This window comes from Phoxinus phoxinus, assembly GCF_949152265.1.
Source record: "Phoxinus phoxinus genome assembly, chromosome: 5".
Classification (NCBI taxonomy): domain Eukaryota; kingdom Metazoa; phylum Chordata; class Actinopteri; order Cypriniformes; family Leuciscidae; genus Phoxinus; species Phoxinus phoxinus.
The window spans coordinates 36,077,061-36,102,558 of record NC_136880.1 but is presented as its reverse complement, the minus strand read 5'-3'; the positions used below and the strand labels follow the sequence as shown (position 1 = coordinate 36,102,558).

The window sequence follows — 25,498 nt, the reverse complement described above, 5'->3', positions numbered from 1 at the left end:
TTATTATTATTTATTATTAGGGCCCGAGCACCGATGGTGCCACCGGCTTGGGCCCGTAATCGCTGCTTGCAGCTATATTTATTATTATATTACTACCTTTTGGGCACTTTTGGGGGCCTTAAAGGTCCCATGACATGAAATTTTCAATTTTTGAGGTTTTTTAACATTAATATGAGTTCCCCTAGCCTGTATATGGTCCCCAAGTTTCTAGAAATTTCAATCGGTGTAAATCGAGCTTTTGCTATCTTTCTCTGCCTTTGAAAAAGTGGAAGCTCAATCGGGCTGATCTTGAATCTCCTCCGTATGACGTCATACGGAGGAAATGTTACCTCCCCTTTCTCTGCTTTGCCCGCCCAGAGAATATTTCCCGCATGAGAAAATGAGCTAGGAAGCAGGAACGCGTGCGCGCGATTTTAGTTTGTCCACGGGAGATATCATGGCTTTTGAGCGAGCGAAGCATAATAATTGCTCAATAATTGGATGTACAAATGAACACCGAAGCCTTGTTTTAGTTCCTTCCTCCAAGCCCCAGAAGAACCAGTGGATTCATTTCATTTCCTCTGGAAATGCGCCGACACAACTCCCCAAAGTTTTGCATGTCTGCGGCACACATTTCACCGACGACTGTTTCCTCAACTTGGATCACTACAGAGCTGGCCTCGACGAACGTCTGAAAATAAATCGATCGAGCCGAGCAACAATTTCTGATGTGTAATTGTTCAAGTTCAGACAGGTAATCTTTCTCTCAAATCGTTCAATACTGCTGTTTATGCCTCAGTAAGTCAAGCCAGTGACTAAAATATCAACTTCACATCGTTTATTTTAGTAGGATGAAAATAATCGTATTTAAATTGTGAATAAATTATATACAGAAAGCGATCAAAGAACAATCTTTGTAGGAATCGCGCGCACGCGTTCCTACTTTCTAGCTCATTTTCTCATGGACATGGCGCGATCGAGTTTATCTGGACACTTGCCAAACTCGTTATGAAATCAATGACGCACGTTACACTGCACATGAAGCTCTTACTGTATTTACATCATCGTGTTTGCATTGGTGAAAGCAGAGAGTGCAGAAACTGCGTTGCAATGATAAGATCTTCATTCTCGCGATCAACAACAACAGACTGTCATCTGCTCAATGCTCATCACGGCAACATTTTATGTGATGGGAATAGATCTAAATACTTTAAAAACTTCTGACGATTTGTTTATCTCGATAGCTGTAATAGTAAAAACGTATAATAACTGTAGTAAAAGTATTCGAGAGAGTTTCACATGTAATAAGTAGCTATTTCATATGCAAGCATGTCAGCCAATCACAGCAGTGGCCGGTTACACTGAAGTCTCACACAGACACGCCCCTTTAAACAGAGCGTTCAAATTAGAGGCTAAAACTGGGCTAGGAAAAATGCCTTTTGTTTCTAAATTATGACTATTTTCTATCTAAAAAACATACTAACATTATAAGGGCAACCCAGGACACATTATAAAATAATATAATAACCCCATGTCATGGGACCTTTAACGTGCTCAAAAACTCTTGAAACTTTGCACAAATGTCAGAACCCGCGGCCATTAGAGCCGGACTGAAGCTGGTACCCGGGCGTGGCAGGGGGAAAAATTGCCAGGGGATTTTTGATATCTCTAACGGTTTGGCCGTGGCGAGGAAACGAATTTATGGCGAATATTGGAAACAGGAAGTGTGTTATAACTTCTGCATACATTAACTGATCTTGATGAAACTTCAGCAGTGTGTTTGTTGTAAGAGGCCGATCACATGGATGTGACTATTGTGAGTCAAAGTTATAGCGCCACCAACTGGCAGCAGGAAGTGTGTCACTTTCAAAATGCTTTGAATTCACCCTCTTATTTTTACCCGATTTGCTTCAAACTTCATCTGTAATGTAAACACACGACAGATGTAGACCTGTGAAAGGATTATTGATATCTTTAATACTGTCGCCATGGCAACGCTTTAAACTTTTATATTCTTTTTGGACGCATTTGAGGCTCTTAACATTCTTCAAATTCCATGAAACTCAACATGCATATCACATTTATTGCATAGTACACTTGTGCGAAGTTTCAGAAACGGGCGTGGTAAGGGGCTCAGTAGCGCCACCTTTAGTCAAAAATGGGGTATTAGTTTTACCTACAGTAACCAAACTCGGTACGTATATTCTTCTCTTCGATCCGGACAACTTTTTAATTTACACTCATTAGCCCCGACCAACAGGAAGTCAGATATTTTGGTTTGAATGTGAGTTTTGGTATATTTTAGACTCTGAGTTTTTAGCGGTGGTTTATTTTATTCACACCAAACTTTTTCAACATGATGAAAATACATTAAAGATGCTAAATTGTGAACGGATATTAAATATCTCAAACGGTTTTGCTATGGCGAGGGATTAAAGTAATGTCCAAAAAAGGAAACACTAAAAGCCTCATATCTTCTAAAAAATGTATTATACACCATTTATTTCTACATAAAAGTATACAAATATCAGAACTAAACCCATTTTGTTCTTTTATTTCAATTTAAGAATTATGTATAAGTTAAAAAACAGCCAGAATGCACTTTTTAGTCAAAAAATAAGTCATACATAGGGCAATACTGCCCTCTTGTGGTCAAAATCGGGTAGGCCCATTGTATATTGTATCTTTATAAATAGTGACTGTTAGAATATTTTCCTACCGGTTAATCGATGTGCAATTAAAGCGGGGGCTTTTAAATCGCTAACTTAAAAGCCAAAGTAAGTACTGGACGTCCAGTATGAATGAACTAAAACACATTCACTCTGTTCTGCTCGTTCCTCGCCGTGAACGCGTTATTGCCCGTGCAGCCGTGAGCATTTAGTTTAATTTTAAACATAGCGCCATTTCTGGGTTGGGATTGCTTGAATTGCGTGTTCAATAGCCTATTATTCTTAATCTTTTCAGTCAGCTTTTCACCCATGATTAATGAAATTGGACTCCTTGTGCTGATGTTTGCTGCGACTCATTCAGCTCACGATTTATTAAGCGGACACGTTCAGGTTTTAATAGGCTAGTGCCACTGCCCACTATATTTGAATATCTGTATATTGTAATATCAGGGGTCAATGACGTGACGGGTCATTTTTTTGTCCGAAGGCCTTAATTATAATAAAAAACAAAGATATGACATCCAAAGTATGTAAGGTAGTACAACTTGATCTCTTCTATTGAATCCAAAAAGTTTTAATTATATTTGACTACATATAAAGGTATTTTAAAGATTTTAAAGTGTCAAAAGGTCATTCGGTTTAACCGTCCGAAGGCCAATACAGCCATTTCATTTGTTATTAAAATATCTTAAAATGTACTAAATTTATATATTTTTTATTCTGGCATGATTTTATAATATTATATATCAACATAGTGGAATTTGGTATTAAAATTATGTGTAGAAGTCATTGCTTTGTTATGAGAAAGAATGTCCGGAAAAATGAATTTCGTTGATGTCATTCGGAGTAACCAATATAAAGGCACCATTTTAGATAAAGTCATGCGGTCAATATCATGTGACAGGATGTGACATCATTCAGACACCTGCAAAGGACCACACGGTCGTGAAGCAAAGTAAGTAACTCACTCTTAACTATTTGAAAAATTTATGTTTTCACTTGCTTATAGGCATGTCCCGAAATTTCAGGTCATTCGGTTCAACCGCTATAAAACATGGAAAATGTTGTAATATTTTCAAAACTTGAACTAAATATAAAATGTCTGATTGTATTTTTGCTAGCTAGATAGCCAGCTAACTGGCTATCTAGCTAGATATCAGCCTGTTTGCATTGTTTGAAAATATTGTCATTCGGTATTACCAAAAGTGTCATTCGGTAATACCAAAAATGTGGTTATACCGAATGACTTACTGGTTGTACCGAATGACAGCAATGTATGTAGGTCATATTTGTATATATCTGGAATAAATAAATACAACATTTTATTAATAGGAAATGTGCAGAGTATATTATTACATCATTTTGACCGAATTTTACTTTGCAGATGCCTGGAAACAGCAGTTTGCTACTGGGAAAGGTTAGAAGCTGATGCTGTTAAAAAAGAAGAGATACTTGCCAAAAGAGAAAAGTATAATTTGTTTACACCTGACATCCCAGTGGATGAGGTACCACAGGAACCCCCTTTGGCATCAGAACCAGAAAAAATCTTCTACTTTAAAGAAGACGTGCATACAACAATTAGTGAGCCAGAACCTCAAGATTATGCTCCAAAGACTGGATGACTTTCATGAATATATAGCATCTAACAATCTAATCTAAATGTTTAACAATTTAAACATTTGTTCCAAGAACAATTAATTGCTTAAATGTTTTAATTACTTTAATATCATTAACAATATGAGTTATATGTAAATATGTTCGTTCCAATAACAAAGAAATCAAGCGTAGCGTCAGTTCTGGCAGGTCAGGTAAGTCAAGCTCTCATCAGTGACTCTCAGCTGATCCACGTCTACCTATAGGAATACGACGTCTATCACCGTATACATATATAAGCTCCTTCAGTATTATCAGCAGCGATCGCGTTTCCCAGGAGCTTATTACCCCCCTCCCTCCCCAGCTCCTCCTCTCGGACAGTCAGGATTTGGCATTCTGATTCCCCTTTGAATCAAGACTAAATTCTCAAATTATGTTGTACATTAAAATATTAAATTAATGACATCTGCAATACATTCATGTAGGTTCTGTTCTGTTTACCCTAAGGAGGGTTATTGCTACTCTTCCTGCTCTTATCCATGCTAGGCTGCCCAGAACAGAGCCAATCCAAACTGTATGCAAATTGTCAATCGTATTTGATGATAGTGGTTCTGACAGAAATGTTTTCATGTTTCCTGTACTTTTTTACGTTAATATAATATTATATAAAAAATAAAATGTGCTTTTGTAACAATTTTTGTCTGTGTATCGTCTTAAATATTCATAATGTCAAGGGCAACAGACATAGTCATTCGGTATAACCAACCTTGGTCATTCGGTAAAACCGATATATAGTAAATATTTAAATAGAATAATATTGTTTTTAATAACTAAAGGAACTACAATAATACAAATATAAAGCAGATTAGGCTTTTTTCCTACATTTACCCCTTTCTCAATTCCCTGTGCAAAGTTTTACTTGAATATGTAGGAGGGTTTAGAGTAGTCCAATAAAATGATTACATTTATGAGATAAGTGGTAATTTTATTTTATATTTCTTCCATGGTACACACTATATACTATCTCAACATCAATGTCTAACCAGGTTTATTCATGAATAATTATCTGCAAATGAATCATTTAAAATATATTCATGGTTAAACCGAATTCAATTCAATTCAATTCAAGTTTATTTGTATAGCGCTTTTCACAATACACATTGTTTCAAAGCAGCTTTACAGAAAATGCATTTCAAAAATATACACACAAAATACAGTTAGTTAATCATGAAATTTAGGGCATAACATATCGCCGGCGTTGGGTCGTCTCTTCACAGGCGTCGAGTCGTCTCATCACAGGCGTTGGGGCATCTGAAGTCTCCATGAGAGGCTGGATACATAACTGGAGCTGACGAACTCTATTTGAGTTATCTCGGGACAGGCGTCCCGAGATAACAACAAAAAAGGCAGATGGGAAATAATTAGCGTAGCTGCTGTTCATAATATGAATGCATTTGATCTGATTTAACTGTAGTATAAAAGGTATGAGATGCATCATGTGAATGCTTGGCTAAAGAGATGCGTCTTTAATCTAGTTTTAAACTGGGAGAGCGAGTCTGAGCCTCGGACAATATCAGGAAGGCTATTCCAGAGTTTAGGAGCTAGATGTGAAAACGCCCTCCCTCCTTTAGTGGACTTAGATATCCTAGGTACGACCAGAAGCCTCGAATTTAGCGATCTTAAAGAGCGCGATGGAATATATGGCGATAGAAGATCTCTTAAATACACAGGAGCTAAACCATTTAGGGCTTTATATGTCAGTAACAATACTTTGTAATTGATACGGAACTTAATAGGTAACCAGTGTAGAGATGATAAAATTGGTGTTATATGATCATATTTTCTTGACTTAGTAAGAACTCTAGCAGCTGCATTTTGGACTAACTGTAGCTTGTTTACTGAGGATGCAGGACAACCAGCTAATAAAGCATTACAGTAATCTAGTCTCGAGGTCATGAATGCATGAACTAACTTTTCTGCATCAGAAACTGATAGCATATTACGTAGCTTAGCAATGTTTCTAAGGTGGAAAAAGGCTGTTCTTGTGACATTTGAAATATGATTTTCAAAAGACAAGTTGCGGTCTAGTATAACACCCAGGTCTTTTACTGTAGAGGATAAAGTAACAGGACGTCCATCTAGATTAAGGTTGTATTGTAAGAGGTTTTGTGGGCAGTTTTTTGGACCAATCAGTAATACCTCCGTTTTATCTGAATTTAATAGAAGAAAATTACACGTCATCCAATATTTTATATCTTTAACACACTCTGTCATTTTAGATAATTTAGTGTTATCATCTGGTCTAGATGAAATATATAATTGAGTGTCATCGGCATAACAGTGGAAACTTATTCCATGTTTTCTTATAATATTACCAAGTGGCAGCATATAAATTGAGAATAGCAGGGGGCCTAATACAGATCCCTGCGGCACTCCATAATTTACTGACGTTATCTTTGATTTTTCCCCATTTAAATGGACAAAATGGTAACGGTCTGATAGGTACGATCTAAACCAGCTTAATGCCTGTCCCTGAACACCAGTGTAATTTTGAAGTCGATCTAAGAGTATTTTATGATCTATAGTGTCAAACGCAGCACTAAGATCGAGTAAAACTAGTATTGAGATACAGCCTTGGTCAGAAGCTAAAAGTAAATCATTTGTAATTTTAACCAGCGCAGTTTCTGTGCTATGATGTGGCCTGAATCCAGACTGAAACTTTTCATAGATATCGTTTTCTTGCAAGAAAGAGCACAATTGAGCGGACACAACTTTTTCTAGTATTTTAGACATAAATGGAAGATTTGAAATGGGTCTGTAATTTGCTAGGTTATTTGGATCTAATTGTGGTTTTTTAATAAGAGGTTTTATAACTGCCAGCTTGAATGTTTTTGGAACATGTCCTAAAGATAGAGACGAGTTAATAATATTGAGAAGAGGCTCTTCCACTACAGGTAACACTTCTTTCAGTAGTTTAGTGGGTATTGGATCTAATAAACATGTTGTTGGTTTAGATGCAGTGATAAGTTTATTTAGCTCTTCCTGTCCTATAGTTGTAAAGCTCTGTAGTTGTTCTTGAGGGGCAATAATTGAGGCTGAATCATAAGACGCTGTCAAAGATTGTACATTTACAATTGTGTTTCTGATGCTTTCTATTTTCTCAGTGAAGAAATTCATGAAATCATTACTATTAAAATGTAACGGAATATTTTGTTCAGGTGATGTCTGTTTATTTGTTAATCTAGCCACAGTGTTAAATAAAAACCTTGGATTGTTTTTGTTATTTTCTATTAGTTTGCGGAGATGCTCAGCCCTGGCTGCTTTTAGAGCCTTTTTATAACGTGACATACTGTCTTTCCACGCGATTCTAAAGACCTCTAAATTAGTTTGTTTCCATTTGCGCTCTAAGTTACGAGTTTCTCTCTTGATAACATGCGTAGCACTGTTGTACCATGGTGCTTTAGTTTTCTCTCTAACCTTTTTTAATCTAATTGGTGCAACAGCTTCTAATGTACTAGAGAAAATTATGCTCATACTGCTAGTCATTTCCTCTAGCTCATCTGTTAGTTTGGGTTCACTGAGGAGCGGAGATAGATCAGGTAAGCTATTCAAGAATCTATCTATAGTAGTTGGAAGGATTGTTCTGCCTGGTCGATAACGTGGCGCAACATGACACATTTCAGCCGTACGTAGTATGCAAGTTACCATGTAATGATCAGTGACATCATCACTTTGCGGTATAATATCTATATCGGTTGGATCGGTTCCATATGATATAATTAAATCTAGAGTATGATTAAGACGATGAGTGGGACCACTAACGTTTTGCTTGACCCCAAAGGAGTTTAATAAATCTGTAAACGCAGCTCCTAACGCATCATTTGTGTTATCAACGTGTATGTTGAAATCTCCAACAATTATTGCCTTATCGACATTGACTAATAGATCTGAGAGAAAATCTGCAAACTCTTTTAGGAAATCAGCGTAAGGCCCTGGCGGTCTATATACGGTAGCCAAGGCTAGAGATAATAAGGATTTCTTTCTTACATCTAGGAGCGTAACATTTAGAACAAGTACTTCAAACGAATTAAACCTGTGGCCTGTTTTCTGAGTAACATTAAGAATATCTCTATAGATTGTTGCAACACCGCCGCCACGACCAATCAGACGGGGCTCATGCTTATAACAGTATCCTGGTGGAGTGGACTCATTAAGACCGAAATAATCATTTGGTTTAAGCCAGGTTTCAGTAAGGCAGAGTACATCGAAGCTATTATCAGTGACCATTTCATTTACAATAACCGCCTTAGGTGTAAGCGATCTAATGTTTAGAAGACCTAGCTTTAGAAATTGTTTTTGTTCACTAATATTGAGATTTTCTGGTTTAATCACAATTAGATTTTTCTTAGATCCTACAGTAGATTTATTGTTTGGCCTCACTAAACGAGGAATAGACACAGTTTCTATATAGTGTTCTACACTGGTACTTATATCAATTAATTTGGGACAGCAAAGAATGTGATTTGGACTTTGACTTACTAGTCATATGGTGTGTAACGTCTTGGAGATGTTGTCCGACAGAACAGCCGCTCCGATTCTGCTGGGGTGCAAGCCATCAGCACGGTAGAGCCTAGGTCGCTCCCAAAACAGATTCCAATTATTTACAAAGAGCAGTCTCTGTTCATTACACCATGACATTAACCATTCATTTAGTGCAAACAATCTACTGAACCTTTCTTGTCCTTGTCGGTACGTGGGAAGCGGTCCAGACACGACGATCTTTGCTTCAGGCGATGTTCTGCGTACCGTCTCGATCAGGCTCCTGTAGTCCCTCTTCAGAACCTCCGTCTGCCGCAGCCTGATGTCGTTCACCCCCGCGTGCAGCACGACAGCTCCGACGCGCTCGTCACCGTTCAGGATCTCGGGGACCTGCGCAGCGACATCGAGAACACGAGCACCAGGAAAGCAGTGAGTGCGCACCATACCTTTACCTGAGGTAGCGCGGACATGCCGGACCATGGAACTGCCGATGATCACAGCGTCGTCGCGTTCCGTCTCACGAAGAGGGGAGAAGCGGTTCCGGGTGGAGATCTCGAAGACCGGGAGGGGCGGAGAGGTCCTTGCTCTGGTCCTGGCTCGTGTCTTCCGCTGTGGCATCATCCAGGGTCCATGGTGCTGTGTCGGTGCCGGGGTGAATGAGGGCAGGGATGCTCGGGTCCTGTGCAGAGAAATACACGGAGTAGAGGAGGCCGGAGTCGAAAAGTTACTAACCACTGACTTGTGAGCATCGGCGCGTGATGCTTCAAGCGCTGATCGCAGCTCGGCCTGCCTCCCCAGCAGATCACGGATCTGCTTCTCCACGGACTCCAGCTCCAACCGCACCGAATGCAGCTCAAACGTGTCCTCACCTGCACTCAGAGGTAGACACACATACGATGTATTCGCCATTATGACAGATGAACAATAAATTAGCAGTGATGCTACCAATATCACTACTAATTTAGGACTGAAATCATGGATAGAACCCGTATCCTTCCAGTGATTCGAGTGTAAATAAGACGGTCGATAGGCGAGACCACGCGTGCAAATGTTAGCGGGCTAACTTAACGTTAGAGATAGTAACGGAAGTTCGGAAAGTTGGAAATAACCAGCGATATCAAAGCAATCCGATTGTTTTTTTTATAGAGAGTAGTATCGGAGATATGTTCACACGCTCACAAACTAACAGTTAAGCGATTCGAAACACAAACTCCAAATACAACCAAAGCGGTTCGGACACAAACTTCAAACACAAACAAGCGATTCGAAGGACAAGCACAAACACAAACTTCAAACACAAACAAGCGATTCGAGGCACAAGCACAAACACAAACTTCAAACACAAACAAGCGATTCGAGGCACAAGCACAAACACAAACTTCAAACACAAACAAGCGATTCGAGGCACAATCACAAACACAAACTTCAAACACAACAAGCGATTCGAAGCACAAGCACAAACACAAACTTCAAACACAACAAGCGATTCGAGGCACAATCACAAACACAAACTTCAAACACAACAAGCGATTCGAAGCACAAGCACAAACACAAACTTCAAACACAACAAGCGATTCGAAGCACAAGCACAAACACAAACTTCAAACACAACAAGCGATTCGAAGCACAAGCACAAACACAAACTTCAAACACAAACAAGCGATTCGAAGCACAAGCACAAACACAAACTTCAAACACAACAAGCGATTCGAAGCACAAGCACAAACACAAACTTGTGTTGACGAATGACTTTTTTTGGTTACAAATTTTGTCAGGCCTGTAAAAAATGACAAAAGCAGTGTTAATTGATTGTACAAACCACATAATCTTATTGTTAACACCTAGGTAAACTAAAAAATGGTTTCAAAATTAGTTATATCTCCATTATATATTTTTACACTTTTAAAAACCTTATTCGTCAATGACCCATATACCTAGTCACACCCTACTCTTATTAAATGTATGCTTCATAGTTCATTTTTAATTTCTAAATTTGATCATAAATTAAATTATTTAGAATAATAAGACACTATAGGACTGTTAGCCTACCCTGTGGCTGATCAAATTAAATATTTTACACTGAAAAATAACAATGCATTAAATAATGTTATAAGATTGTTTTAAATATAAGTTAATTAACGATCGTTGCAAAGAATGAAAGGCTACTTTTAAACATAACACTAAACCTCCTATAGGTGTCGCCAGGCGACCGTCTTAATGAGCGAGTCATTGATTCATTCGTTCAAACGAGTCGTTCGAACGACTGAGTCATTCATGAATGACACAGATCTTCATGGATTGATCATTGAATCTTTGAGTCAAGCGATTCTTTCAAAATGCGGAATCATTCCTCTTATATACTGTCTATGAATCATTCACTAATGAAAAAACACGACCGTCTTAATGAGCGAGCCATTGATTCATTCATTCAAACGAGTCGTTCGAACGACTGAATCATTCATGAATGACACAGATCTTTATGGATTGATCATTGAATCTTTGAGTCAAGCGATTCTTTCAAAATGCGGAATCATTCACTAATGAAAAAACATTGAGATGCGCGATGGTTCTGCTGTGATCTTTGTTTAACTATTTTCGCTGCTGAAACAGAACAAAAACAGTCAACATTGTTGTGTGTGTGTGTGTGTGTGTGATTTTGGTTGGGTGACATTTTTATGTTACAGTTTGTCAAGAGTTTATAGTTTAACAAAAGCACAATGTTGTGTTTTATTGCGAGTGTACACAAATATAAGGAAACACTTAGCAGTTTGAATGATGTCCTGTATGAACAAAATGACGGAGTATGTTTTTATGTCTCCATTTTTCGATCGATCCTCGGACACACACACACACACACACACACACACACACACACACACACTGCAATCTTGACATCGCAGCCACACACACAGACAGCCCCTCCTGTGTTTGTCTGTGTGGGGAGGGGGGCAGAAAGACTATTAAAAATAGGTATATTGTGCCATCTAGTGTTTTATACTATGTATAAATGTGTTTTTTCTTTTAAACAAGTGTTTTAAAGTACACTAATTTCAATTAATTCAATGCTGCATTTTTATGTATATTTAAACATCAAAGACTACTTTCTGTCAAAGTTAGGATGTTATTTTTTTAGTTTCAAAAGTTCTCTGTCTCTCTCTGTCGGTCATTCCCCTCCCCTATTCCTGTTTTTCATTGCACGCTTTTAAATGTAAAAAAATCTTTCTGTTTTGATATATTTAAACTTTTACAAAAATCTAGCTAAAAATGCGCCTTTTTGCACAACCCATTTTTTTTTTTTTTTTTTTTTTTTTTTCCATTGTTCTAATCAGGTCAGGCAAGTCAAATGATCTGTCTTGTCCCTTAAAAAATTTAATATATATATATACCACACTTCATATGAATTTTTGGTCTTGTGTACTTAAAATGGCTGCTGATTTCATGTGTCCGTTAAGTCCATGAGACTGTACCGGCTTGGGCCCGTAATCGCTGCTTGCAGCTATATTATTCATGTTGAGATTTAAAGATCTCGAACAGCAAAAAAAAACAAAAAACGAGCAGCAACACAGAAAATAGGCTATGTGGTTTATTGACAAAGTTTTGTAAAATATTTTATTAAAACACTTAAAATATTATAAATTATTTTAGCACGATTTAATTCAAATCCAAATTTGTTAGCTTTTTTAAATTAGCCTATTAGGTAGCCTACACCTTTAAGAAATAGGAAAACACCTTGCAAAAATGTAGCTGATTTAATTTGTCATGAAAACGCTGTCTTTATCATTTAGTTCTACATTTGAGGGTCTGTAAGTGGATATTTGGATGTTTTTGTGCCTATATTTATTGAAGACTAATTTTACAACAAAGCATGTATAATTTTCTATCCATGTAGGCTATATCAATTTCTCTTATTCCTCGTGCATCCATGCAAATGACTGTGAGAAAGTCTGTATCAGTGACCTCTAAACCAGCTTGCTTAAGTGTAATTAGCCGATGAATGGAAGAGATGTGACGAGCAGAAGCTAAAACGTGCCAGGAATCCTGCACGCGAATTCATTGATCCTACTATTGCGAAGGATCGTCAATTAATATTCATAAACTAAAGCCTTCAACATCGAAAGGATATCGAGCCACGTCAGCACGACCTACTTAGTATTCAAGACACAAACGTTCACCATTGGACGGTTACGAATTTCGAATTACGAATCAACATCTGCGAGAATAAAGATGAAATGAATATTCAAAACACAGCTTTAACCATTGGACGTTTTACCAAGAGATGTCAGGTGTAATTTTTAAATATTCAGAATTTAGCTTTCGCCATAGTAGGATTAGTAAATTCTCGTCAAAACAGAGTCAGACACACTGATAAAATAAACTGTGTATTTGTGTGTAGTTGTAGAAATGAGGGGAAACCGGTAACTATATAAGGAACACTAACGCCTTTAAAATATTTGACAAACCATTTTATTTAAAAGAAAATTGAGTTGTGGCTCAGTATCCAACACATTCATTCACAATAGTTCAGTAAAATCTTGACATTTTAAAATCTGTAATGGGTTCTATACTGAGAACAATCCCATCTAACATTTAGGACAAGATTTACAGCCATAGACAAATGTAATCTGGTAGAATGAAGTATGTTATAATAGAATATTAAATAGACCTATACAATTCTAAATCAAATCCTTAAATAAATAGTCAAATAAATATCGGTTGATTATGACTATGGGAATTCATACTACTAATCTACTAATGTTTCCTGTAATCACACACACACACACACACACACACACACACACACACACACACACACACACACACACACACACACAGACGCATACACGCACACACATCTTCATTTCTTCAAATCTCCAAAAACAAAACAACAAAATAAATGAATAATAACAACTATGTAAGAAACAGTTATAGGTTCTTTACTGGTAATGACCTTGACCCTTTAGACCAGAGCACTGAATGGACACTTGATGGAGTCCGGATGAATGAATATCAGATGGACACGGACCGGCTGGACGCTCCCTAGAGGACAATAAACTGGACCAAAGCCACAGGTCAGAGTTCACAATGACAGGTCAAGAACTGCTAATTGAGTGGAGTTTTCCTCTTTCTGCAGTGACCAGTGACCAGTGAGGGCGGATGACACTGAGCTCCCTAAAACATCTGCATGCCAATGAGCCCATGACCATTATAGATACAGTATATATATTAGACAGACAGACAGACAGACAGACAAGACAGACGGACAGACGGACGGACGGACGGTCGACCAGACAGACAGATAGATAGACAGACAGACAGACAGACAGACAGACAGATAGAGATAGACAGACAGACAGACAGATAGATAGAAAGACAGACAGACAGAGATAGACAGACAAGACAGACAGAGAGATAGATAGACAGACAGACAGACAGAGAGATAGATAGACAGACAGAGAGATAGATAGATAGATAGATAGATAGATAGATAGATAGATAGACAGACAGACAGACAGATAGATAGACAGACAGACAGACAGACAGATAGAGATAGACAGACAGACAGATAGATAGATAGATAGATAGATAGAGATAGATAGATAGACAGACAGACAGACAGACAGACGGACAGAGATGGACGGACAAGACAGACAGACAGACAGAGAGAGAGATAGATAGATAGACAGACAGATAGATAGACAGACAAGACAGACAGACAGACAGACAGACAGACAGAGAGATAGATAGACAGACAGACAGACAGACAGATAGATAGACAGACAGATAGATAGATAGACAGATAGAGATAGACAGACAGACAGATAGATAGATAGATAGAGATAGATAGATAGATAGATAGATAGATAGATAGATAGATAGATAGATAGATAGAGATAGATAGATAGACAGACAGACAGAGATAGACAGACGGACGGACGGACAAGACAGACAGAGAGATAGATAGACAGACAGAGAGATAGATAGACAGATAGATAGACAGACAAGACAGACAGACAGACAGATAGATAGACAGATAGACAGACAGATAGAGACAGATAGATAGATAGATAGATAGACAGACAGACAGACAGAAAGACAGATAGATAGATAGATAGATAGATAGATCATGAAAGAAAAACTGTTGATTTTATTTTATTCCACAGGATGTCTGTCTCTCTCTGAGGATATACAGTGGGGCAAAAAAGTATTTAGTCAGCCACCAATTGTGCAAGTTCTCCCATTTAAAAAGATGAGAGAGGCCTGTCATTTTCATCATAGGTACACTTCAACTATGAGAGACAAAATGAGAAAAAAAAATCCAGAAAATCACATTGTAGGATTTTTAATGAATTTATTTGCAAATTATGGTGGAAAATAAGTATTTGGTCACCTACAAACAAGCAAGACTTCTGACTCTCACAGACCTGTAACTTTTTCTTTAAGAGGCTCCTCTGTCCTCCACTCGTTGCCTGTATTAATGGCACCTATTTTAACTTATTATCAGTATAAAAGACACCTTTCCACAACCTCAAACAGTCACACTCCAAACTCCACTATGGCCAAGACCAAAGACCTGTCAAAGGACACCAGAAACAAAATTGTAGACTTGCACCAGGCTGGGAAGACTGAATCTGCAATAGGTAAGCAGCTTGGTGTGAAGAAATCAACTGTGGGAGCAATTATTAGGAAATGGAAGACATACAAGACCACTGATAATCTCCCTCGACCTGGGGCTCCACGCAAGATCTCACCCCGTGGGGTCAAAATGATCACAAGAACGGTGAGCAAAAATCCCAGAACCACACGGGGGGACCTAGTGAATGACCTGCAGAGAGCTGGGACCAAGTAACAAAGGCTACCATCAGTAACACACTACGCCGCCAGGGACTCAAATCCTGCAGTGCCAGACGTGTCCCCCTGCTTAAGCCAGTACATGTCCAGGCCCGTCTAAAGTTTGCTAGAGAGCATTTGGATGATCCAAAAGAGGATTGGGAGAATGTCATATGTTCAGATAAAACCAAAATAGAACTTTTTGGTACTAACTCAACTCGTCGTGTTTGGAGGAGAAAGAATGCTGAGTTGCATCCAAAGAACACCATACCTACTGTGAAGCATGGGGGTGGAAACATCATGCTTTGGGGTTGTTTTTCTGCAAAGGGACCAGGACGACCGATCAGTGTAAAGGAAAGAATGAATGGGGCCATGTATCGTGAGATTTTGAGTGAAAACCTCCTTCCATCAGCAAGGGCATTGAAGATGAAACATGGCTGGGTCTTTCAGCATGACAATGATCCCAAAGACACTGCCCGGGTAGCGAAGGAGTGGCTTCGTAAGAAGCATTTCAAGGTCCTGGAGTGGCCTAGCCAGTCTCCAGATCTCAACCCCATAGAAAATCTTTGGAGGGAGTTGAAAGTCTGTATTGCCCAGCGACAGCCCCGAAACATCACTGCTCTAGAGGAGATCTGCATGGAGGAATGGGCCAAAATACCAGCAACAGTGTGTGAAAACCTTGTGAAGACTTACAGAAAACGTTTGACCTCTGTCATTGCCAACAAAGGGTATATAACAAAGTAATGAGATAAACTTTTGTTATTGACCAAATACTTATTTTCCACCAAAATTTGCAAATAAATTAATTAAAAATCATACAATGTGATTTTCTGGATTTTTTTTTCTCATTTTGTCTCTCATAGTTGAAGTGTACCTATGATGAAAATTACAGGCCTCTCTCATCTTTTTAAATGGGAGAACTTGCACAATTGGTGGCTGACTAAATACTTTTTTGCCCCACTGTATATACTGCATGTTAGCATACCAATAGAGCCGGAGCCTGTGCACCCCCCTGACCCCTCGACCCCTCTCCCCAAAACATGAATAGCATCACTCAAGGCCTGGAAAGGCTTTTCAGCCGGCCTGAGTCGTGCCTAAGCTCCTAAACATGATGATTTAATTTATTCTTAGCCCCCCGGGCAGCCTTTGAAGGGACTAACAGAAGTTTGTTTAAGACACAAACCCCCTCTAAAGACATGCCTCCCCATCTAACGCTCGCTCTCACATACACACAGGCAAACGTCCCGCCCCTCCTCTTCTTGAGGCTCCGCACTTGGCAAAATTAAGGGTCTGATCTAACAAGGGCTCTTTCATCCGCTGAGAGAGTATCTGTTCAACTGGCTTCTATAGGACTACACTGGCAAAGAAAAGAAAGAACATTTACTCATTCTGCATTCTGTTTTTTCATACTTTTGGGATTTTGACGACAGGTCAAAAATTGAGTTCAAGTCCCGGGTCATGTTTTTTTTTTTTTTCTCATACTTTTGGGATTTTGACGACAGGTCCCGGGTCATCGTTTTTTTTTTTTTTTTTTTTTTTTCATACTTTCCTATCATTGTTAAAAGGCAAAAGATATTCTTTAAACTGATGGCAGTTAAGCTCCATCCACAAAGAAATTGAGTTCAAGTCCCGGGTCATGTTTTTTTTTTTTTCATACTTTTGGGATTTTGACGACAGGTCCCGGGTCATGTTTTTTTTGTGTTTTTTTTTTAGTTTTTTCATACTTTTGGGATTTTGACGACAGGTCCCAGGTCATCGTTTTTTTTTTTTTTTTTTTTTTTTTCATACTTTCCTATCATTGTTAAAAGGCAAAAGATATTCTTTAAACTGATGGCAGTTAAGCTCCATCCACAAAGAAATTGAGTTCAAGTCCCGGGTCATGTTTTTTTTTTGTTTTTGTTTTTTTTCATACTTTTGGGATTTTGACGACAGGTCCCGGGTCATCGTTTTTTTTTTTTTTTTTTTTTTTTTTTCATACTTTCCTATCATTGTTAAAAGGCAAAAGATATTATTTAAACTGATGGCAGTTAAGCTCCATCCACAAAGAAATTGAGTTCAAGTCCCGGGTCATGTTTTTTTTTTTTTTTTTTTTCATACTTTTGGGATTTTGACGACAGGTCCCGGGTCATCGTTTTTTTTTTTTTTTTTTTTTTCATACTTTCCTATCATTGTTAAAAGGCAAAAGATAATCTTTAAACTGATGGCAGTTAAGCTCCATCCACAAAAAAATTGAGTTCAAGTCCCGGGTCATGTTATTTTTTTTTTTTTTTCATACTTTTGGGATTTTGACGACGGGTCATCGTTTTTTTGTTTTTTTTTCATACTTTCCTATCATTGTTAAAAGGCAAAAGATATTATTTAAACTGATGGCAGTTAAGCTCCATCCACAAAGAAATTGAGTTCAAGTCCCGGGTCATGTTTTTTTTTATTTTTTTGTTTTTTCATACTTTCCTATCATGGTTAAAAGGCAAAAGATATTCTTTAAACTGATGGCAGTTAAGCTCCATCCACAAAAAAATTGAGTTCAAGTCCCGGGTCATGTTTTTTTTTTTTTTTTTCATACTTCTGGGATTTTGACGACAGGTCCCTGGTCATCGTTTTTTTTTTTTTTTTTTTTTTTTTTTTTTATACTTTCCTATCATTGTTAAAAGGCAAAAGATATTCTTTAAACTGATGGCAGTTAAGCTCCATCCACAAAAACATTGAGTTCAAGTCCCGGGTCATGTTTTTTTAGGGCCCAAGCCCTGAAAGGGCGCGGAGCCCTATTGTTCTTCTAAGGATTTTTTGTTATTAGGGCCCAAGCCCTGAAAGGGCGCAGAGCCCTATTGTTCTTCTAAGGATACAGTTAGATAGATACAGTTCTACAGTTGTAGGTTACAGTTTGACAAGAGTTTATAGTTTAACAAAAGCACAATGTTGTGTTTCATTGCGAGTGTACACAAATATAAGGAAACACTTTGCATTTTGAATGATGTTCTGTATGAACAAAATGACGGAGTATGTTTTAATGTCTCCATTGTTCGATCGAGCCTCACACACACACACACACACACACACACACACACACACACACACACACACACACACACACACACACACAGCATTCCAGCATTGCAATCTTGACATCGCAGAATGTTCATTATAGCCTTAATAAAATATAATAATAAAATAGTCAACCTTACATATAAAAATTACACTGCTCTGTTTAAATAGTCATTTGTACAGTTTGTGCCGTTCATAGTAAGCACCGCTCCACTGTGCTGTTTCCAAGCACATTTTTGCGCATTTGAAGAGGATAATTTTTCTATATTGGAACGTGAGTGTACAAAGTGTACAAAGTACAAAGCCTATAAAAAGAATAGTTTAGCATCCAAAAATGTTAATAATATATATATATATATTATTATATATATAATAATATATATGTTAAAAATAGGGGGGGAAAATAATTTACATAATATATATATATATATATATATATATGTTTTTTTTATATATATATATATATATATATATATATATATATAATTAAAGCTGCAAGCAGCGATTGCGGGCCCAAGCCGGTGGCACCGCCACCCGGTGCCTTTAGTGTAAAGGGTGCAAATCCTTCCTTTGACCTTTTACGTAGTTACTCAGGGTCACGCGGGTTGTGTTTACGCTCTTTTTCTCTCGCTGCCAGAAGACTGTCTCCCGTGGATTTGTGAAAAGTTTTGGTAATATTTTGTGAAGATACGGGACAAAGAGTGTTTTGACACCATCTAAGTATTTTTTTTCATCATACGTATTTTTCTGTTTCTGAGTTGTGTGTGTATGTCACCAAATCTAACTTTATATTGCCTTAATCACTGTCTTGTTGGCTAAAACATGGCACCATTTTGAAACATGTCAGCAACTCCTAGCAACTGTTAGCTAGGTTTAAAATATTTTTTACACAGCGGGGTTAGTTGTAGCACAGTGTTACAACTAAGCCGCCAAGTGTTCACAATATTGTAGGTAGGCTATGGGATTTGTTTACTATATTGATCACTTGTTTATTTATAAAAAATATTGCCTGTTTTCATGTAATAAACACTTTAAAATGTGATTTTAAGCTTGTTTTTATTATTATTACTGTTACTATTAATAATAATAATTTTGCATGCAAAACTGTTCAGCCCTTTCCTATATCTCTATCCATGATATTGATCCATAATTGAAGTATGATTGGATGAGGGATGGATGTATGGATATCTATCTATACAGATGTACAAACAATATCAAACTATACAGATAAAATAGTACTGAATTATGTGTTACACACAAGTGTTACAACTAACCCCTCTGTCTGTTACAACTAACCCCTCTGTCTGTTACAACTAACCCCTCTGTCTGTTACAACTAACCCCGCATATGGGGTAAGTTGTAACATTTGCACTTCTGTCACTTTCAGTGCAACTGTATGAAAATGGAAGGTCCTAGAAAAAAACTTTAAGTGTTCATTTGTAGCAGAGATGTGTATGTTTCTTGTGTAAAAAAAAATATTAATCTAACCTAATTATTTTTTAAATAATTGAGCCAAAACCAAAATGCGTTAGGTTGTGCCCCGTTCTCCCCTAATGTTTGCAGAGATATTCTTATTTTTTTACATTTTGCAAGCTTGCAAATCTTATTTTTCGATCTTGCAAAACTTTTTTTTTTAAGATTTTGAGTTTTCGAACACTTAGTTTCAACCTTTCAGAACTTTATTTTCAGTTTTGAATCATGGCAGGATATTAATCCCATAACAGACAACCCCCCCCCCCCCCCCCCCCCCCTTTTCTGTGTGTGTTTGGAGGGGAGCAGCAGACTTCTTCTCGACAGTCAAAGCGGGGTTACGTTATTGCCCGTCGTGCACAGGAACCCGAAAGGCAACGGGGTGGCGGCTTTATATATATATAAATAAATATAGCTGCAAGCAGCGATGGAGGGCCCAAGCCGGTGGCAGCGCCAGCCCGGTGCCTTTAGTGTAACTAAAGGCACCAGGGTGGCCGTGCCACCGGCTTGGGCCCGTAATCGCTGCTTGCAGCTATATTTGGATTTGGTTTTATTGTCATTTTAGTTTCTTTTAGGGATTGAAATTCTTTTTGCTTTAATTGATATTATAGATTTATTAATTTGAGTTCTTCAACTTAAACCCATTTTATTTTAGTTAGTTGGCAGTTTTTCATCTAACATTTATATTTTGTTTATTTCAGCATTCTTTTACAAGAGTTTTTTTTAATAGTTTATCCAACGCTGGAGAGTAATATGTGAATTTTATTTTTGCAGAGAGTACCTGGAATGACCTGCTGCATTTTGTGTGGGAAGTGTATCCCATAATCCAATGTGCTTGACTTGATCTCCTATTTCTAATTTCCTATTTCAGCTTGAACTGCCAACAGTAAGGACATGTTTTACACAAAAACATGACAAAATGTAATGCACATGTTAAAATGTTATTGCTTATTATTGGGTACTTTTACATACTACTTTTAAAAATTGCTAATGTTAATATTCCATTCTAAGCATAGCCTTAAATTGTGTGTTTTGTGAGAAATAATCAACTATTGAAGACATTGTTTTAACTTGTTCAAGCAGTCACCCAAACATTTTTGAAATGTTCTTGAAAATATCTGTTTTGCAGAAGAAATAGTCATAGAAGTTTGGGGTGACATGATGGTGAGTAAATTACATACATTTTTTATTTTATTTTTTAACTGTCCTTTTAAATGTTAGTCTTGCTCACACAATTGTACATTATGCACTGTTGTATCATGACTTCTGAAAGGAATATAGCATATAGGCCACTTTTATGATAATTTTGAGTGTTTTATTGAAACATGAAAGCTTCTGTACCTGTTGGAGGAGAGCGACTAACATAATTTTCATAATTTTTCCTTTTATGGTCCAAAATAGGGATATACGTCTTTGGAATGACATGAGGGTGAGTAAATATGACAATTTTCATTCTTTACTAAACTAAGCTTGTATTCTTTGAGTATGGAATAGAAAATGTGTGTGGAAGAAATCAAATGTCTCGCTGCCAGAGTCTGTTTCCTCAGGGTAAATAAACCGCTCACCACCCAGAGGACCGCGTGTGTCATACTAACTTATCAGCAAACAGTTTCAAACACTCCCTGAGAGTGTTTTAGGTCAAGGAAACCGGTGGAATGTGTCAAACGAGACCCGTTCTCTGTCCTCCTCCATTGACAGGGGGCAGAGAGAAAGTGCAGCACCACAATGGCCCCAAATTTCTCTCTCGCCGTCCAATTCTTCACTCCTACTCCAACACACGGTTCCGCAACACAATAACTCATCTTTGAGTCCAAACAATGCTTTTGTTCTCCATTTTGCGCCCCTCCTCTGCATCCCTTCATCTCTCTCTCCCTGCATCCCTTGTTTTGGTGCTCCCTGTGACATCCCTGCCATGTGAGAACAAGAGCCGAGGGTAGAATGGAGGGAGGAAGAAAAGACAGATCGCTGCTTTGTCCCGACGTGACCCAGCTGAATGTCAGCTCTGTTGCCATTAGGCGTGCGTGTGTGTGTGTTTCTGCACCAGTCCATTGATTTAGTTTGATGATGTCAGAGAGTTTTAAGGCTAAAGAGTGTGTGTGTGTGTGTGTATTCTGTTTGGTGACATATAGGCTTAATGTCATCAGATATAATGTACACTGCATGGCCTCAAAAAGTATTTGGACTGTTTAACCACTCATAAATAGATAAGCATGCGCATTATATAATAGTTGAATTAATAATTTGTTTGGTTTAAAATAATACAACTTTTAAAAGTATTGCAACATTTTTATGTTATGAAATGTTAGTGGACCATGATCAAAAACCTCATTGACACTAGAAAGCCATTGCAAAAATAAAATATAATAATGAAGTAAAAAAACTAATGTGAAAGATCTAGCATACCGGTAATTAGATTTTTATTTTATTTTGATGTGCCCACACTCTTAAAATAAAGATTCTTTATTGGCTTTGCTTGTTTCATTGGATTGAAGGTTTTTTAGATTATTAAAATGTTCTTCACACTAAAGAAAAAAAATTGTTCTTTTAAGTCAGGTTCTTTAGGAAACCCAAAATGGCTCTTCTTTTGCATCGCTACAAAAACCCTTTCGAAACCTTCATTTTTAAGAGTGGTTTGAAATCTCGTGTTAAGCCACAGACATGATTAGCGCAGCGTGTGTATATGAATCCCAGTAAAACACAAACATGTATATAAAACAGTGATAATGTTTAAGTATGGTTGACATAAAATGACCTTCCCTTCAAAGCTCCCCGGCAAATCTTTGCAGTGGTTTTGCATATTTTTACAGTTATTTGTAAAGGTTCCTTCAGCAGTATATAAAGCAGATATGCAATCATTTCAATTCCATTTCACATTAGTCTACACTTCAGCGGTTTTTCTCGTGTATACTGTTTTTTTTTTTTGCGTCTGTGCGTCACACACATACACAGTCGTCTCTTATCTACTCTCAATTTTCTCTCTTTTGCAGGTTTTTCTCCAAGCCTGTCTTTCTTTCCCTTCGTTCATTCTACAGCTGTCAGTCAAGACTGTGTGTTCCAATAGCTCTCATTTGGGATTCAGCTGATGGTGCATTTTGATTGGTCCTGCTGTCAAAGTCAAACCCAATGTCAACACTGTGGTCATGCTATTTAATTTCCATCTGTATGCAACAAACAAGCATTGTCTAATATCCCCGCATTAGCGTTACTTCGATTGCATCGCCTTGTTTTAATGCATTCTCATCTTTGAGTTGTTTATTCTTCTTTGTCCCTTTGTTTTTAGTGGTATACCCTCTGAGATTACAGTAAATTGCCCAAAAATGCCTAAACGGGCATATTTGCAGAAATGTCTAATGTTCACAATGCCTGTAGATCTGAACTGGAACAAAGAAGAGAGAAGGGACCTGTAACCTTGGAAACCAGGAGAAATTACATATTCCTCTGCTTTTGTTAGCTGACTTACTGACCATTGTGTATCATTACATTTCTCAAGTTGAGTCATTAGTTGCATTTTGAACTTGTTTACTTACTCGTAGCTAGCTTGCTTAGCAGTAAATGGTAAAACCTAGTCATTCCCCTATAAACTATTACAAAATGTACTGTGTCATTGATGGCATCAGATGGCATTACATTGATATTTTAAACTTTTTCACCAGTTACTCTAGTTTAACTTTTTGTTTATACAGAAGTTGTGATTGTCTCTTCTTCCCTATATTGTGACGTATATCCCAGTGAAATGTCTTCTCGAACAAGAAAAAAAAGTAGGATGGACTTTGGATTTTATACATCGGGAATTGTTTGGATGGTTTTGGTTTGTTATTGCTGTGACGTCATGTGAGTGACAGGCTGTCCCACCCTTGTTAAGGATTATGAGGGGCTGTGAATTAAAAAACAGAAAGATGTGCACAGATAAATCATTTATAAGAAATACTGCAATATTCCATAAAAAAACAAGAATTGGCAGTTTTGATGTCATTGACGACTTTAAGTAATAAAGATACGCACACCGATTTGGTAGAGCATCTTATAGGGGACCAAAATACATCTGAGAACGGTGCCCTATTTTCCTTTATCCAGTTTGCCAGTCTTATTGTTATGCCAGTGTTCTCATATCAACCCATGTGTTTATGTCTTCCGTTTCTAATATGTTTTGTCCATTTTGCTGCTGTCTTACTGGAATATAAGGAGTGGGTGGGAGACTGGAGGAGGAAAGAATGCAAACCTTTGTCTACAGACAAAACGATGGTGGAAGAGAAAGAAAGCAGCGCTAAATTAGACCCGCCCGCTCACCCCATGTCTTTCTGTCTGTCTCTCTTTCTGTATTGTTGTGTCTGGAAGACGTCAGCAGAGGAGGAATCTGGAGAGAGGGAGAGCGAGATGGAGAAAGAGATGTCTTTGTCTCATCTCTTAAACGTGTCCTGGTGAAAGGGCAGCGAGAGGAGAAATCGGGTCAGGAGGTGACTTTCTCTTTCTCCCTGTCTTTCTCTCATGGATGCTTTGAATGCAATATATGTTTGGATAAACATGTCTGTCATTTACTCACTGTCATGTCGTACCAAACTTATGACTTTCTTTTTTTTATTTGGAAAACAAAAGATATTTTTAGAAATGTCTCTTGTGTTTTTTGTTCATAGAATGCAAGTCAATGTCACCAACATTCATCAATTTCTTCTTTTATCTTGTGCAGAAGAAAGCTGTGAATGAAGCTGTGAAAGTGTTAATAGAATTTGCAATTTTGGTTAAGTATCTCTTTAACCCTGTAAAGTCTTTTTAATGGAACAGTTTAGACTTTAGATATATTTAAAAATATATATTTTAAAAGTTTGCATGCGTTATGTTTTGTATCATATGTGACACATCAGGCTTTTATGGGTAATATAAAGAGGAGCTCACACTCAAAAAAAATTTAAATTCATAACAATGCAATATAATTATTAAAGAGATGTACAAATAAACAATCCTCAAAAGTCTGTCATATTTGAAACTTGCATGTGTGAATAATCAAGTTGCTTCGGTTAAAAGGTCACCTTGAAATATTACTAACAATCTAAAAGTAATTTTTTACATTTACTTTATAAAAAATCATTAAATTTTCCACAGCAAAAAGACGAGTATAATGATCTAAAAGTGGACATGTTTAGAATTATACTAAAAGGCCTTTTACTGACTCAAAAAGTAATTGTCAATCATAGGGCAGAAAGCATTGTAGTTTGTGTAAACATGTTTTTCAGTTTCGATCATGTTGATCATTTAGAGGCCTTAGACATGCATATATCAATATATATATATATATATATATATATATATAGGGTTAAAGATGAAGTGTTGGTCCAGTTTAATAAGCAAATTAAGGTAGGTTGATTCTCCTGGGAGTCTAAACA

The 25,498-nt window shown here is 37.4% G+C and overlaps 1 long non-coding RNA gene across 2 annotated transcripts; it reads left to right on the top strand.

The window, feature by feature from the left end:
* Positions 1-596: 596 nt before the first annotated feature.
* On the top strand, positions 597-24,579 carry LOC306999340. Of its 2 annotated transcripts, XR_013797824.1 has the most exons (6): positions 601-733; positions 13,742-13,849; positions 20,895-21,006; positions 21,250-21,284; positions 21,522-21,549; positions 24,456-24,579. It is a non-coding gene; the product is annotated as an uncharacterized lncRNA (long non-coding RNA). The 2 variants fall into 2 exon arrangements; XR_013797823.1 differs by lacking the exon at positions 13,742-13,849 and having other exon boundaries at positions 597-733.
* Positions 24,580-25,498: the final 919 nt, after the last annotated feature.